The 16,844-nt window shown below is 43.2% G+C and overlaps 1 protein-coding gene across 3 annotated transcripts in view; it reads right to left on the bottom strand.

The window, feature by feature from the left end:
- The window catches only part of LOC113240765 (neuroligin-4, X-linked), a 299,732-nt gene that overhangs the window by 257,585 nt on the left and 25,303 nt on the right, over nt 1–16,844 (bottom strand). For all 3 annotated transcript variants that reach the window (XM_057315707.1, XM_044391884.3, XM_048213642.2), the window contains exons 2-3: nt 9,128–9,295; nt 4,883–4,969 (exon numbers count right to left, since the gene is read on the bottom strand). The gene's annotated coding sequence lies outside the window, so the exon portion shown is untranslated. The remainder of the gene's footprint in view (nt 1–4,882; nt 4,970–9,127; nt 9,296–16,844) is intronic.

The raw sequence follows: 16,844 nt of genomic DNA, 5'->3' as shown, positions 1-16,844 counted from the left end.
ACTAGAGCTTGCCCCACTTCAAAACCACGGGCTTGAGCTCGTTGACCTGCATTCACCCACCGCTTCCTGAGACTCTCCAACGTTGCACGCACTGGGCGCAGTACAGGGAAGAGTGAAAATTTTCTCCTTCAATTTCCAACTGCATATAAAGGACACTGGGAAGGTTCGTGTAAGGGGATGAGGAACCATGTTCCAGTCCAGTGTATTGACCACGTTCATGTGGGTTAGGTTACTTTCTAACTCACCAAAGCCCTAAGTGTTGCCTTCCCCCCTCAACCCCACGTCATGGTTAAATAAACTCATACTGAGGGACGCCACGGAAACTCTTGTTTCAGTGATCGTTACAGAATGGGAAAGAAGTAGGGCCGATAAAGTAAGATTCTTAAGCAAAAGATCCTCCATCATGTACAAGTGAAATGTATTTTGTTAATATTTACAAGCACGGCACAGCAAGTATGACATCCGACAACCTGCCAGAGAGAAACAAAACAACCCCATTTCCCTATGGATATTAATTACCCACTTCAAGGAGGCATGCTGAGTCAGAATGATCTTGTTCTCGAATTCTCAAACGCACCAAACGTGGAATCAGTGAACTCCCTGGCTTCAACTTCATAAAATGTACTTTGTTCAAAAGTTGTGAAACAGCATAAAAAAAAATCACAATAATTGCCTACACTTAATCAAGTGTTCTTTTCTTCTAGATTGCAAAAGAGATGGACGGGGGCATGGCCACACCAGTCAGGATGGCTCCCCATGGTCAACGGGCTTAACTGTGAACCTGAGCCCTAACAGACACAGCAAGGAGAATTACGGCTACAACAGCTAAAGACGACGCAAGCTAAGCGGTCTGTGTCTGCGGATGTGGTCGTCAGATCTCTCCCTGGTGCGTAGAGATTTCACAGGTGACATTCCCGAGTGCCCTCAGCCCCCACTCGTGCATGCATCCCACGTTGCAGGTTACAAACCCAGGCTCTGTGTCTCAAAGGGTGTAGAAGAGACAGGAATAGAATTCGCAGTATGAAAATATATACTATTATATACATATATGTACATACATATATCTTATGTATATATGTGTACATACATAATACATGCATGAATGCACACATATCATATGCATATGTGTACATATGCATGTATAATATATGCATACATAATAATTTGTATTAATATTCATGACTGATTTGTGAATCCAAGATGTTCTCCATGAATGGCCCTCGCATCCTCCAAGGAATCATGCCATGCCCTAAAGTATGGATTGGGAAACTCACTGTGTAGGGTCAAATAACAAATGTTTTTGGCTTTCCAGGCCCTGTGCTCTGGGACAATCATTTAACTCTGACACAGCAGGTGTAAAGGAGCCATTGCCAAAAATGTAAATGCCAGGGCGTGGCTGTGTTCCAATAAAACTTTATAAAAACAGATGACTTGCCCACAGGTCATGGCTGGCTCACCTTATGCCTGCACGTGTTTCAAGGTCATTTACTCAAACGTTGAGTTAATTTATGTCGTCCAGGGAGCAACAAAATTAACTTATGCATAAATAACTCATAAGTAAAATGATGTACTGACTAGATACACTTGTCCCCTTTTTTCTATTCTGAAATATATCACTTGGGCAGAAAAGCAGCATTAAACCAGGGCGGGGAAACCAAGCAGTATTGTATTGGTAGAAAGGGAATATTATGGGCTTGGAAAAGAGTTGAAAGGACAAGGATCATGGAGAACAAAAACAAAGTATTTATCTTATATCTTATATATGAATACCATATAATGACTTTACATATGTTATATTTACATTGTAAATTTTGTATTATGTTTAGGTCTATATCCCAGCTGCTGTAGCAAACGGAGTTACAGAACTACGCTGTGTCCCTCTGAATCACAAAATGTTTCATAAAAGATCTACTGGCATAGTGAGTTCAGAGTTAAGTAGAGTAGAAACAAACTATCTCAACATTCGAATTTATTCTCAGCCCCTACACTAGTCATCGTCAGAATCTTCCATATAGTCATAAATTCAGTTCCATATAATCCTGAACTTCCCAATGCCTGGTTCATCTCTGGATCCCTTCACTTAAAAATGAAAATTAGGATCCCAGGACTGCCGTGGAAGGAAGTTTCCTTGGTCATCAGTTTTGAATTGAACTGATAAGCCATCTTGGGAATAAAATCAAGGAATTTCTAATGCCATCCCAGACCCCTATGAAAATCCACTGCAAAGAGTCTCCTTTCGGAGAGGTTACAAAACCAGAAAATGCTCTGGCAACATGGCACAGAAAATGTGATTCAAGTGGCATACGTTGAAATTTTCAAGTAGCAAAGAGGCTTCCTGAATGACCTGTGTTTTCCTAGGCAGCTGGTTTTCTTCATTTATAATCACAGATGCCCCATACTGAGGGGGAATGGATGCCTGTCTCTCTATTCTTTACATCTATCAGCAGCCCGAACACCAAGAAGGAACCACTTAGCAGCAGACCTAGATCAAGACATCGTTGCCCCCTGCACAAGCCCGCCCCCTTCGTGAATGACAATGACTCCAAATGAAGACCCAGGAGCTCTGAGTTCTCATGGAGACATGCTGGGAATGTTGGAACAGGAAAACTCCGTCATGAGCTTTGCATGAAGCCACACCATCCTCACGATCTAATACAGGAAGTTTCAACTTGGGATCACCCCTCATCGAGGCCACCGCAAAGCGTGAGCGCCAAGCACGCCCCGATTCAGACGGGCATTTAGACAAGCTCTTGCACATGCACCCGTCCATAATGCCTGGTGGTGTCCAAGACAGACGGAGCCTAAGTGCGCATAGCCAAAACCCAAAAGGCCTCTCTACCCTCAGAAGTCCTCATTCTCCTCTCCTGACAGTGCATTTATACAATGTTCCCTCTGGGTTTCATTCTGCGAGCTGTCACATGATGAGCTGTGACGGGTCCCTGGCTCGGAGCGCGATGCCAGACCTATTACCACGGCTTCTCCTGGGAAGCAGGACAGGCCGGCTGTATTAAACAGAGCGCTCCTAGCACAGTGGCTACTGAGATGATTCTGACCGAGCCGCATCGGGTCACCGTTCCAAAATCAGACCGTGTAAGAAGACAAATTGTTCCAACGCTTCATGCCCCTGTTAGATACCAATACTTCCCCAGATTGGTAAAAGGAAATAAAAATGGGGGGGAGGGGCGCCTGGGTGGTGCAGTCATTAAGCATCTGCCTACGGCTCAGGGCGTGATCCCGGCGTTCTGGGATCGAGCCCCACATCAGGCTCCTCCGCTGGGAACCTGCTTCTTCCTCTCCCACTCCTCCTGCTTGTGTTCCCTCTCTCACTGCCTGTCTCTCTCTCTCTGTCAAATATATAAAATAAAATCTTTTAAAAAAAAAATGGGGGGGAAAAACTCATTTTTTTCTTTTTAGAAAACTGCAGAATTCAGAAGACAAAGGAATTTACATAACGTGCTGTTAATGATGATTTAGGTATATGTGCTGATGAGAAATGCCTACATATGTTGAACGCCTTTGGTAAAATAAGCTATACAAGCTAAAAATAGTGATCATTTTGCCATCTATAATCATCTTCCAAGTTTGCATGTTAATAACAAAAGGGGAACAGCGTGAGTCTTTGTTAATTAAAAATAATCTTTGAAAAAAAACCAACTAGCACTCTTTTTTTTTTTTTTTCATGGCAGGAAATGGGGGAGGAGTCTGGAAATCCACTTTGTTGGGAACCAGGTTCTCATATAAAAAACAGAATCTTGACAATCCTGTAGAATCCAGGAATCCTACATAAGTTTGTTACCGACAGCGGAAAGAAATGGAAATTACGTGGTCGGCTATAAAGAAGGGGAAAGCCATTTGTGGTCTCCATGGTGGAAAATGCCTGGAAGCTTGGTACTCACGGTGATGAGAAAAATGGTAGATAACGAATATGTGAGTAATACAATCATAAATACGACCTCAGAAGGGCTTGGATTGACAGCTGAGCCAAGAAAAGACAGAACCATTTACCTGAAACATACGAAAACACATCCTTTCTCAAATCTAAGTATTGGAAGGGACGGGTACAGATTTTGAAGCATGCAATGATTTTATTAACAAGTGCTCAGAACCAGAGATCACAAAAGTAGTCTACCCACTTCCCCTTCCTTGGGATCTGCTCTATCTCTGTGCTCCAGATAGTGAAAGATCTTGTGGCCTCAGTGGACCCTCGGCCTGCATTAAACCACACCTCTGACATTTTGGATCCCATTCTCGAGGGGCTAGCAGCATTCAAATGCCCACGTAGCTTGAGATGCTCACTCTAGAACAGAGTGGCCTTCCAGTGGCCAATGGGCTTGAGGGTACATTTTGGAGCGGTTTATACAAGGTGAGTCAGAAGGCTGAGCCTCTCATTGTGTATACTTAATTAATGAGACACACTCAGCCTTACGGCTATTTGGAGGAACAAGCAATTATTACAAAATCCTAAATTTCTAACGCACACTATTTTTTTTTAAAGATTTTATTTATTTATTTGACAGAGATAGAGACAGCCAGCGAGAGAGGGAGCACAAGCAGGGGGAGTGGGAGAGGAAGAAGCAGGCTCATAGCAGAGGAGCCTGATGTGGGACTCGATCCCATAATGCCGGGATCACGCCCTGAGCCGAAGCCAGATGCTTAACCGCTGTGCCACCCAGGCGCCCCTCTAACGCACACTATTATATGCACTCCTAATGAGCTTGAAATCACTGCTTTGCACTTTGGTTCATTTCCAATAGATTATGAGAAAGAAAACTATTTTTCCCACTAAAGTAGCCAAAAAGCACTGCTAGATTTGATTTACCCAGGCTGTAAATGCATCAATAACGTAAGTCGGCAAAAGTCAATGATCACTTTTGATACTCACCATTACGTTGCCCTCCTAAGAAGATGCTTTTAAAAATGCCTCCATGGACATAAACTTGCCGTCTTTTCCATCTCAACACATTTGTCCCTGTTAAAATAAAAGCAACAAAGAGACATATTGGTCCACTCAATAAAAGAGATTGGTGTGCCTCCTTCAAAGCCCAGTTTCTATTGCTCACATAAGCTTTCTTTTGGGTTGTAATAGGAACTAACTGGTAATGGCAGAAAGTGAGTCTTAACCGGGTTCTTAAAACGTCAAGCTGCTAATCACAACGGGACACCTGCACGGGTGTGGCTGACTGTAGAAGCCACAACCCGCCGTGCTGGTCCTCACGCGGCATGAGGATTTAGCATCAGTGGACACAGATTAAGGTGTCCAGGCTGGTCTGCAGTCATTTGCACTCTGTTCTATGTTGACGATGACAATCTACTTAGCCCATGTCTATGTCTAATCTCGCTTACTTAAATCAAGAGTTCTAAATCTTTCCAAAATGCAATTGGTGAAGAAATTCAATCCATGTTTTAGAAATCGTTTATTTGCAAGAACTGAGCCTCAGCCTGCAGACACTGCTCTTTCCCCTACAGCAATGGGGCAGGACGGGCACAACCCAACATCACGTTATTTGCTTGACTCTGTCGGCTGTGACAAAACTCGTGTTTACTGGAGCAGTAATCATCCCAGGACCGTTGAGCGTTATTCTTGTCATCTCAACGTGGAATCTTCCCTTTAGAGGGTGACTCTCACGCAACGTTGCTCCTTCTACTTTCAAGTGGGGATCACAACAAGGCAAGTGGCTCCTTGCAGGCTGTCTGACAGAATAACAGCTTGCCGCGGACACTCGCCGTTGCAGAGCACGGGGAAGGAGAGTGAGCGGAAAGACAGACTACTTCACTTAATGCACTTCTCACGCTCACTTGATGCCGGAGGAGTATCAGTACCGAGTGGATGAGGTCCTTGGGTTTCAAAGGTAACAAGCCAGCACATTATTAAACTGTAGGGAGGCGGGATCCTATTTTAATTATGCTTTGATTACTCATAACAACTAGCACATTTACTTATTATCAGGTGTTTCATGAACACTGTTGATTAAAATACATTTGTGAAAATGAATTCATATGTCCCAACAATCACAATGGCATTCATCATATCATTGCTGACCCTTCCATAGCCGTGCAGGGTGGCTACTAGGATGTCTATTCTGCAGCTGGAAAAACCGATGTCACATGCTGTGTCACGCGGCTCATAGGCTTCGAGGCAGAGGGAGGCAGGGCTGAGTCTCCCCGGATGCCCACGACCACGCACTTTAACAAATCGTGGTGCCTCTTCAGCTAAATGAACAGTCATAGCAAATATGTACGTAGTGGGTCAACATTTCACATACCGACGGCTTTATACACGGACTCTTTTTATCTTCTCAAGAAGCGTAGAAGGTAAGGAAGAGCGTTACTGCCATGAGTTGAGAAAAAGGAATCAGAAGGATGTTAGGCAACTAGTCCAAGAGCACGGAGCTGCAGAAGGTAGGGCTGGACTCAGGCCAGGAAGTTTGCCTTCCATCGACCCTGCTACCCGGGCTCTGGTGGGACAATGAATGTCTTTCCTGTCCCACATCCTCAGTCCCCACACTGTGGGAATCTACAGCTGAAATGGTTTTCGTCAGCAAGAGGGGGGCTATTTGATATCCATAGCAAAGACAACCTCACAGTGCATGAGTGATGCACACAGTAGACGCTCACTGAATACCAGCCATCCTCACACTGTATCATTAATACTACAACTTGAAAATTGGCCCTATTTCTATTTCACCCAAGCACAGGTCATCTCTTGGCTCTCACCTGCAGGCAAGTATTAAATACACTTCTCAAACTCAATACGCGAGAAACAAATAAATAATAAAATGGGCAGAAGATAAGAACAGACACTTTTCCAATGAAGACATACAAATGGATAACAGACACATGAAAAAATGTTCAAAATCATTAGCCATCAGGGAAATTCAAATCAAAACCACACTGAGATACCACCTTAGGCCAGTTAGAATGGCAAAAATTGACAAGGCAAGAAACAACAATTGCTGGAGAGGATGTGGAGAAAGGGGATCCCTCCTACATTGTTGGTGGGAATGCAAGTTGGTACAGCCACTCTGGAAAACAGTGTGGAGGTCCCTTAAAAGTTAAAAATTGAGTTACCCTATGATCCAGCCATTGCACTACTGGGTATTTACCCCAAAGATACAGACGTAGTGAAGAGAAAGGCCTTATGCACCCCAAAGTTCATAGCAGCATTGTCCACAATAGCTAAATCGTGGAAGGAGCCGAGATGCCCTTCAACAGATGACTGGATTAAGAAGATGTGGTCCATATATACAATGGAATATTACTCAGCTATCAAAAAGAACGAGTTCTCAACATTTGCAGCAACATGGACGGCACTGGAGGAGATAATGCTAAGTGAAATAAGTCAAGCAGAGAAAGACAATTATCATATGATTTCTCTCAACTATGGAACATAAGAACTAGGAAGATCAGTAGGAGAAGAAAGGGATAAAGAAAGGGGGTAATCAGAAGGGGGAATGAAGCATGAGAGACTATGGACTCTGAGAAACAAACTGAGGGCTTCAGAGGGGAGGGGGGTGGGGGAATGGGATAGGCCGGTGATGGGTAGTAAGGAGGGCACGTGTTGCATGGTGCACTGGGTGTTATACGCAACTAATGAATCATCGAACTTTACATCAGAAACCAGGGATGTACTGTATGGTGACTAACATAATATAATAAAAAAACATTAAAATAAAAAAAAAAACTACGAAGTTAACTATACGTGTGGTTCAGGAAAGTTCTAGAAACATTAGTAAGAATTATGTCTGACTGGCCATACTTTTTTTTTTCTTGCGATGGGGTAGAGAAAAATGTTCCTTATTTTAAGGTTGAGTTTTTGTTTGTTTCTTGGTTTGCTTTATTTTACTTGTATGTTTTTTTTTTAAGGGACACAAGTAGGATGGGATAATTAATCATATTGGCATGCATTTTATTTTAAAATCTGATATTACTAAAATCTGATAGAATGAAATCAATATTCCCATCACATGGGCATCCAGCTGCGTGCAAGTCCCCGGAGAGAACTCTGTTCATCTGTAGTCGTTCCGTCTGGGAGCACGGTATTCAAAGCTGGTGCAGCCTACCTCAGGAACGTTTCCACCTGTCCTGCTTCCCTCCCTGCCATCATCTCCCATACCATTCTTACTGGAGCCTACCCCCCATCCTTAATGGACGTTGTATTATTTCTCCTGCTGAGCAAGGTTAAATACATTCCAAATAGTCTCAGTTTCTTCTTCGAGGATAACCCGTTATGTGTGAACTCAAAACGTAACATTCTCCCAGACTGGTTTTTGTGTAAGAAACTGCCCAACAGTAAGGTGTCCGAAGCAGAGAAGGGCCCATTAGGACATCTATCCTAGTTATGTCACTGTTCAAATCAAGGGAGGATAAAGATCACCAACACTCCCCCATGCAAACACGCCATTTTTCTCACGTGTTTTCTGCTCCATGATTCACCGTGGGACATGATGCAGGAAGCCTTACTTTGTGTATTTGAAGCTAAATTATAAGATATGGTCACGTACCCAGTAGTATATCTCAAGGGTTAAAGAATAAATTCTCTAGATTAAAATACTACTTTTTTTAGATTAAAATATTTCTTGATTTTACTATTACATTTGGACTGTATAGTCTGTATCAAAGGCCTTAAAAGACAGGTAACTATGACTATCAATAGCTGATTATTTTGGAAGTGAAGAGACATTATACTTTATCATGTAAGTTTTGACATAGAAACTATGCCTTATCATACACTTTTCATTTCTAAAGACTTACGCTGTACTTAATATGTATTCACTGATAAAGAAAACAATCTGTTTTTTAAGTTTATTTTTTTTAGTCATCTCTGCACCCAACGTGGGACTTGAACCCACAACCCCGAGATCAAGAGTCACATGGTCTGCTGACTGAGCCAGCCAGGCGCCCTTAGAAAGGAATCTTTTAAAGACATCTATGGCCTATGGTGATAGTTTTCAAATAGTCAAAGTGCCTCAAAAAGGAGGAAGCACTAATTAAAGCAATATTTATGAGTTACTAATATATTAGCAATACCATAGTTCATTAACATATTAGCAAATGTTACCGAAAAATTATCATGTCATTCTAATAGAATCTTAGCATACAGAGAGTACATGAGTCAAAGCATACAGACCTTTTAAGGAATATGAGGCGTGGAACGGAGAAGGATATACTCCACACTATGACAATGTTTCAAGGAAGCCTCTCCATATAGTTTCATCTTTACAGCTGAAGATTTGGGGCTTGATGAAGACGTTCATAGCCATTCCAATTCACCCTGGGTAGTAGGTCAAAAGGATACCTAGAACAGAAGACAGAAAGATAAAAATACCTTCATAAAAGATGGCAGCCTGGCTCTCCAAGAGGGCACTGATATGATTGTATCCCTTCGTACCTAAATAATTCATAATAAATATTGTCTAGAAATCCTGTCATTTCATGTCACAAGCGTTTGTTAAGTGTAGACCATGAATGAGATATGAGGTCAGAAGAGGAATTCCGAAGACTAACGGGACAACCCGTGCCCTCAGTGAGCTTGTGTTCTTGTACCAGGTCCTGTACCAGTGATAAAGGAATAGAAAGTACCAGGCTCGGCGGAGGTGACAGCTCTAGGAAAGTCTTAGGAGCTGCACAGAAGAGGGCCTTGAGAGAGGACAGTGAGAAGGGCCATTATCTGTCAGAGTAGAGCCTACAGAAAGCATAAGCAGGTAGCCGCACCACAGCCCGCGGGGTCCTCAAGAGGTCCACACTGCGACTCGGCTCCGGGCTCCCAAGGCTTCGGCAGCACCGTTATGAATGTCTGCGCCAGGCTTGCACACACGTGTGCAAAAATAGGAGAAGATAAACTTAGTTTAAAAACCTAAATATATTTCAGAGGTATTAAAAAAAAAAATTTTAAGAGTTTTATTTATTTGAGAGAGAAAGAGCAGGAGCAGGGGGAGAGGGGCAGAGGGAAAACAGATTCCCCACTGAGCAAGGAGCCTGATACGAGGCTCGATCTCAGGACCCTGATGTCATGACCTGAGCCAAAGACAAATGCTTAACCAACTAAGCCACCCAGGTGCCCCTAAAAAATGTTTTAAAAATCCTAGGCTTATTCATCCTTTAATTTTCTTTTGAGTCACAGTGACCTGCCGAATTTCTGCAAGAAAAATGAGAGGAATTTTCATTGTGATAGATTTCTTGGGTAGCTCTAAAAAAAATAAATAAAAGACATGCTCACATAAGAAGAGAAAGTATGTCTAGATTTCAGGGGGGTCATCCTAGATATTTGTAGATGTGTACATAAATGTTCAAATTAACATAAGTAACCTAATTTATGTAACCCAAATTTTATCTCCCATCTCTCAAACAGAACAATCTTCCAAATTATATCCATTTTTGAAACGATGCATATTTAATAAAACATCTGTTTCTGCCTTGGATTTGCTCCCAGTTTTATACAATGTTCAAATTGTTTAATTTTTAGCATTAGGAAAGTCGAGTGAAAAACAACGAAGAGAGAAATTTCTCTTTAGAATGTAGAAAGCATAACTTAAAATATATATATCATCAATTTTATGCAATTCTACTCCTCCTGAGTCAACCCACAATTTGGATGAACTCTCAAGGAATTTATTTTTTGTCACACATTACTAATTTTGACCCAAACCTATACAACGAAATTTAAAAAGTCTCAAGTCATCTATTCAGCAAGCAGTAGAAACAAAGAGCACAATACAGATTTATAGCTTTCATGTAGGACATTAAATAATTAAGCTCCAAAATCCTTAACATTCCAAAAAATTTATCACTCTCAATTTTCTAGCCATGGACTAGAATGGGAAATTTGAAGACTTTCTCTGACGCGGTCTTTAAAAAAGTACAGAAAAAAACCTGTAAAAAGTCTAGGGACATGCATACCAGAAAAAAAAAAATTAAGATAAGAAGGCATCTAAAAATAATCACATAAGTATATTGAATAATCCACCACTTTTAGTTAATCATGCTAGTTTATAAGCTCAATAATTGAGGAAGAAGCATTTTCCCTTAGGTGAAAGACAACCTTCCTTCCACAACAAATAGGTTCAAGGATCAAAGATGTTCTTTCACACTCTCTCTGGCTTGGCTACATTGCCGAAGAAACTGAGATGGCTGGGCTGTTAACATTTGCCCTCAACCTGCAACCTTTGATTTTCTCATTCATTCAGTGAATATCCACAGAGTGTCTTGTAACAACTCATTTCTTCAACAGTCAACCCATGAGTGCCTCCTCTGAGCTGGACTCACTGAAATGTATGTGTTTAAGGAAAGGTAGGAAAACATTAAGACACAACTAAGTGGGCAAAAAATAAAAAAGCTTTCCAAGGGAGCACCGAGAAGGAAGAAAACAGTGGGCTACGTATGAAGACAGGAGACAGCATGTAACACACTTTATGTGGGAAGAGGGAAGGATGGTCCAGGCAGGAGAAGTGGCACAGGGAATGCCCTAATTCAGGACATGCTTAGTTGGAGCTCAAAATGGAAAGAAAACTGGTAATCAGACAGTGCTGGAGGGTGAAGCTGGGGAGGTGGGCAGAAGGCTCACTGTGTAAAGCCAAATAGGTCAGTAAAAGGAATTTTGGGTTGATTCTAAGCGTAACATGAAGCCATCCTTTGTAAAACATTTCAGAGCAAGAAGGAGGAAGATAAGATCAAAGATAAATACTAGGAAGAGCCTGCCTTATGATGTGCCTATATTTTAAGGTCCTTTACATGCTTCATTAACTTACTCATCTTGCAAATACTTCTAGATGGTAACTCTCTTGTGGATGAGAAAACCGGAACATGAAAAAATCAACTTCACATAGCTAGGAAGCATCAGGCGGCCTGGCTCCTTTGGTAGAAAGTGATGAGCACCAGAAATGGGGGTCCATAGTGCATGCCAACGTTAGAGAAGAAAGTGAGTATGACGGAATCTAAGCCTCATCTAATAGATAAGGTATGGATATGTGTGAAATACAAGGGGAAAAAAATAAAAAAATGTATTGGGCTCTGCCTCTGGTTCCTGGCACAGAGCTCCTAAATCCCTTGGAATTTCCTGGGTAATAGGAGTGTCTTTTGTTCTAATGAGGCAACACTTGGTGGGCCCCAACATAGCTTCAAAATGGGGGCTGGTCGCCAGGAAAACCAAGTCATGGTTGGAAGCTTGGAACTTCCAGCCCCTCTCCATCCTCTGGAAAGACAAAGGGGTTGGAGACTGAGTTAAAGATTAGTCATGGGTACTTGATGAAGCCTCCATAAAATATGAAAAGCACAGAGTTCAGGTAGCTTCTGGGGTTGGTGAGCACAACCATGGCTAGGAGTGTGGTGCACCCCAACTCCAGGAGGACAGAAGCTCCTGCTTCAGGACCCTGTAAGACGTCGTCCTATGTATCTTTCCATCTGTATCCCTTATCACCTCCTTTATGATAAAATTAACTAGAAGACATTAAGGAAATGTTTCCCTGAGTTCTGTGAGCTGTTCTAGCAAATGATATAATCCAAGAAGGGAGTTGTGGGAACCTCTGATTTGTAGCCAAGTTGGAAAAAAGTTGTGTGTCACCTGGGGACCTATTGCTCGCAACTGACATCTGCGGTGGAGACGGTCTTGTGGGACTGAGCCCTTCACCGGTGGCATCTGCACGGACTCTAGTTAGTGTCAAATTGAACTGAATTGTAGGGCAGCCTCCTAGTGTCACAGAGAATGGGTTAGTTTGGGGGTAAACCCCCACACATTTGGTGACAGGAAGTATTGAGTGTGTGAGTAAAGGAGGAGCACAGAAGTCGTTTTCCCAACCAGCGCGGGAAGGGAGTACAACAGTACCCGTGTCGAAGGACAGCCTGAGGGTGACTGAGCGAGAAGGCAAGAAACAGGTGCAGTGAATCCCAGAGATGCTCCGCTTGGATGGAATGGGAAGTACCAAGGAGGAGAGGTCAGGACCGATGTGAGGCCAGCTGCTTCAGGAGATGGAAGACCGTGTGTGCTTGCAGACAGATTCTGGACAGGATAGTCCTCTGATGCAACCTATTTTTCAGGAAGGAGGAACAGGAAGAGTTTTAAAAATAGATGGGAGAGTGTGAACAGCCATAGAACGGTAGTAAACTAGCAAATGTCAAGTAAGAACATGGGCATGGGAAGTAGAGATGTCTCACAGCCAGAGAAACAGAGAGAACTGGAATGTGATTTACAGCAGGCAGACTAGAGAGAGGGGATACAAAGTGCAGGGTGAGGGACTGAGTGCAGAAGATGCCTCTCTTGGGAAAACAAAATGCAGGGAACGGAGCAAGCTTGGCAAGAAAGACGATGGGCTGAATTTGGACACACTGAACTGAGCTTTTGGCAGAGCACACAGATGAAGTTGTCCAAAAAGAGGCAACCATGAGAGCAGGATGAGGCTTGAGAGAGAAGTCAGAGCAGAAAGTAGGGACTTGGGGGTCTCCCAGGTGGAAGCCATGGTTACATCACAAGCAGAAGCAAAGCTATGTGGGCTAGTCTGGAGGCCGGGGAAGTGGCCTGGGGCTGGAGCAGAGGGAGTAGCAGGACCCAGAAAAGTTCATTAAATGAATAGAAAAGCAGTAGGGGGGAACCAGAGAGGAGAGTGTTCAGGAATTCAAGGAAGGAAAAAGCCTCTTGAAGGAGGGGCAATGAACATGTCAGAGTCTATGGAGAAACTCTGAGAAAAATGTTGGCCCTGCTGAAGGATCAGCCCCTGCCCTGGTGCCCAGGGCAAGCCAGAGTCCAAGTGTGCTGTTGGAATAGAAAGCAGAAGAGATGCGGGAAGAGATAAAGAAATGTTTGTTACGACGAGTTCCTTCTCTCAAGGTACGGCATGTTAGGACATAAGTACGTTCGTGGCAGATAAGAATGGTGGGGAAGGTCTTGATAATGAACATGGGAGACTAGTTTCAGAAAGAAACACACTATACACCAGAGAATGTGGAGGACTGAGAAGTGCATCTTTTCAAGTCCATTGTTTACCTTATAACCACCAGGAAGAAACTGTTCTCTGTGAGTCTCACAGATCTCTGCAGCATCTGGCAATGTTGAGCTGTCCACCCAACTTCTGAACCCTCTCTCTACCCTTAATGAAATGACCTGACATACAAAACCAGTCTCCGATGGCAACCCCATTGCTTGGTTCTCCGTGCAAGACGTAACCATCCATACCGTCTTCCAGGGCTTTGCGGGAGTATCATGCTTTCCTTAATGCCTACCACCACAAGCTCCCAATTCACACTATTAGCCTCCTGGCCTCAACCTCTATCTCCACCACTACCGGCCTCCATCGTAACTGCCATAAAATTGACATTCCGTAAATGGTTCACCTCAGCGAAAGCAACAGCAGGGCTCCTCCAAAGCCAACAGAACAGCATGTCTTGCTTTACCGTTGGGTTCCACCACCTAGAATGCTCCAGTGTCAATTTAGTCATCCAATGCAACCCCTGCACTTGACACTCAACCCATTCACGTGCATTTGTGTGCATGACCACATGATGTCACATGCATGTATGTCATCATTCAAGAATTGCCTTTGTCTTTATCAACACTTGTTGCATGCCCGTATTGACTCACTCCCTCCTTTGCTCTTCACACACAGCCCCATCCATCCTGAGACAAAGATCATAAGCAACCCCCTTTGTAAAAGTTTCTTTGACAAACTGGCTTCCATGATGGCCCTCAATGGTCTCTGCCTCCTTGTACCAACACCCTCCCGCTGTCCGCTTTGGAACTGGTGCCAGGTGTGAACTGTGTGGCCAACAGTGTGACCCACCTCCAAGATCAAGGTAGAAAAGACTATGGTTTGCATCTTATGGTACCTCCCTCTCATCCTGTCTCCCTCTTCCCCACGTCAAGGAAGCCAGGTGCCGATGCTGTATGACCGGCCCTAGGGTGTGGTCACCGTGGCAAAGAACTAGAGCCTCCTGCTATGGGAGGGACACATAAGTGAGATTCTCCACTGCCTTTGTAAAACTTCCACCCCAGTCTCCAACTGGAGTGGAGCATCACAGCAAACCCTGAGCCAGAACTACTGAGCCGTGCAGCTCTTGAATTCCTGATTTCCAGAAAATCTATGCGATAATAAATATTTGCAGTTTTAAGCTGTGTTTTAGGGGAATGTTTTATGCCGTGATAGACAGATAACAAAACTGTCCCAACTGATACCACTGTCAAATAAGATTCTAGTGGAAAATAAGGCTCTATATTCCCAAGGTCTGTGTCTTCATCCTTCTTATGGAATGTATGGTGTGCATGCCTTGTAGAAAAAGTATTTCATTGATCATTTTTGTCTCCTCTACTGCGATGGTGATCTCACCAGGATCGGGGATTGAATCTTACCTGTGTTTCTATGTCTTGCATCATCTAGTCTAGTGATCTTCTCAAAATAAGGTGTGCATACATGGCTATCGAATGAATCAATGAACGAATGAGTGAGCGAGTGAGTGAGTGAAGCTCAATTCATGGTTTCTGAGTCTCTGAAGGCAAGATAGCTGCATGCAGCCTGGAATTAAAAGACCTTTGTCGGAGACAGAATGTGCCCTTGGATCCCTGAAGTGGGAAACAATCAGCTGCCTTCAAGTGATTTGAATTATGAGCCAAGCATTTGGAAGCATGGGGGAATAAATAACATCCAGCATATCAATGAATTTTTATGGTAGTGATTATTAATCTTTACATCCCGCACAGTCCATAGCACATGGTACATGCCCAATAAACATGCACTGGCTTGAACTGACCGGGAACCAGAAAACAAAGACAATGTGTAAATCAGTAGAGTAAGACTTGATGTCAAAAGCAAACCACCAGACCCAGAGTTAGGGTTAAAGCCACCTTCCAAACAAGAGGGACCAAAATAGCACATGAGAGTCAAAAATTAAACAGGTTGTTTGTGGAAATATCACCTGAAAAGACCCAAAGGCAATGGTTCTCATTGTGGGTGCCATCTTGGATCTGCTGACTCAGAAACTCTACTGGATGGAGCCCAGAAGTCCTGCAGGTGATTCTGATACTCAAGTTTGAGAAACACTGCCCTAGATGATGTGCTTCAAAAGGAGCTAATAAGACATAGGGTTCAGTGCCTTCCTTCACTGACAATCTTTCCAACAGTATTATCCTGAGAAGAGAAATAAAATGGGTGGGAATCTCTGCTGAGCCACGGATGCATGGGCACAACACTGAGGCGAACCAAGAGTCCAGAGCCAGCTCTGTCCCTCCTCATTCACATCGCAGGGTTCTTTCAGCACCAGGTCTGAACGCCACACTTTCAGACTCCAAAATCTGTCTCTCTCGCACCATTTTCTCAGGGCATTTCAACCCCCTCTCAAATGGAAGGTCTTACTTCCCTTGGAAGACCTCCCATGAATCCAACCCTGAGGCAGCATTCCCCATTAGGATTCCCCATGTCCTCCCAGCCCCACAAACATGATTCTGTCACTCTTATTAAGGTAATGATGTCACAAGCACTTAACGTCATCCTTTGAGATGTGCCTTCATCCACCACCAGACCACATGCACCAAGAGAGAGCTGACATGACTTCCTTCCCCACAAAAAGTCCAACAGGCACTCGTTGCTCAATGTATAAAACATCCGGTAAAGTTTCAAAAGGTTCTGACATTCACACCAATTGGAAGATAAATCCTTTTCCGCTTTATAAAGATTGAGAAATCTCTTTTGCTCAACTATTTATAATGCATGATTACAAGCTGAAAATATGCTGGAGAAAACCCATGTTGGAGTTGATATTTCCTAAGAGTGAGACAGAGACGCAAGACCGAGGCAAAGATAGGAGGAGATAAATCATACCCACGTTCTATGTTTCATTTTAGGGTAACGTAGATTTTCTACCGTAAA

Source organism: Ursus arctos, chromosome Y, assembly GCF_023065955.2.
Source record: "Ursus arctos isolate Adak ecotype North America chromosome Y, UrsArc2.0, whole genome shotgun sequence".
In the NCBI taxonomy this organism is placed as follows: Eukaryota; Metazoa; Chordata; class Mammalia; order Carnivora; family Ursidae; genus Ursus; species Ursus arctos.
The sequence above is the reverse complement of the archived record's forward strand: the minus strand, read 5'-3'. Positions and strand labels throughout refer to the sequence as shown.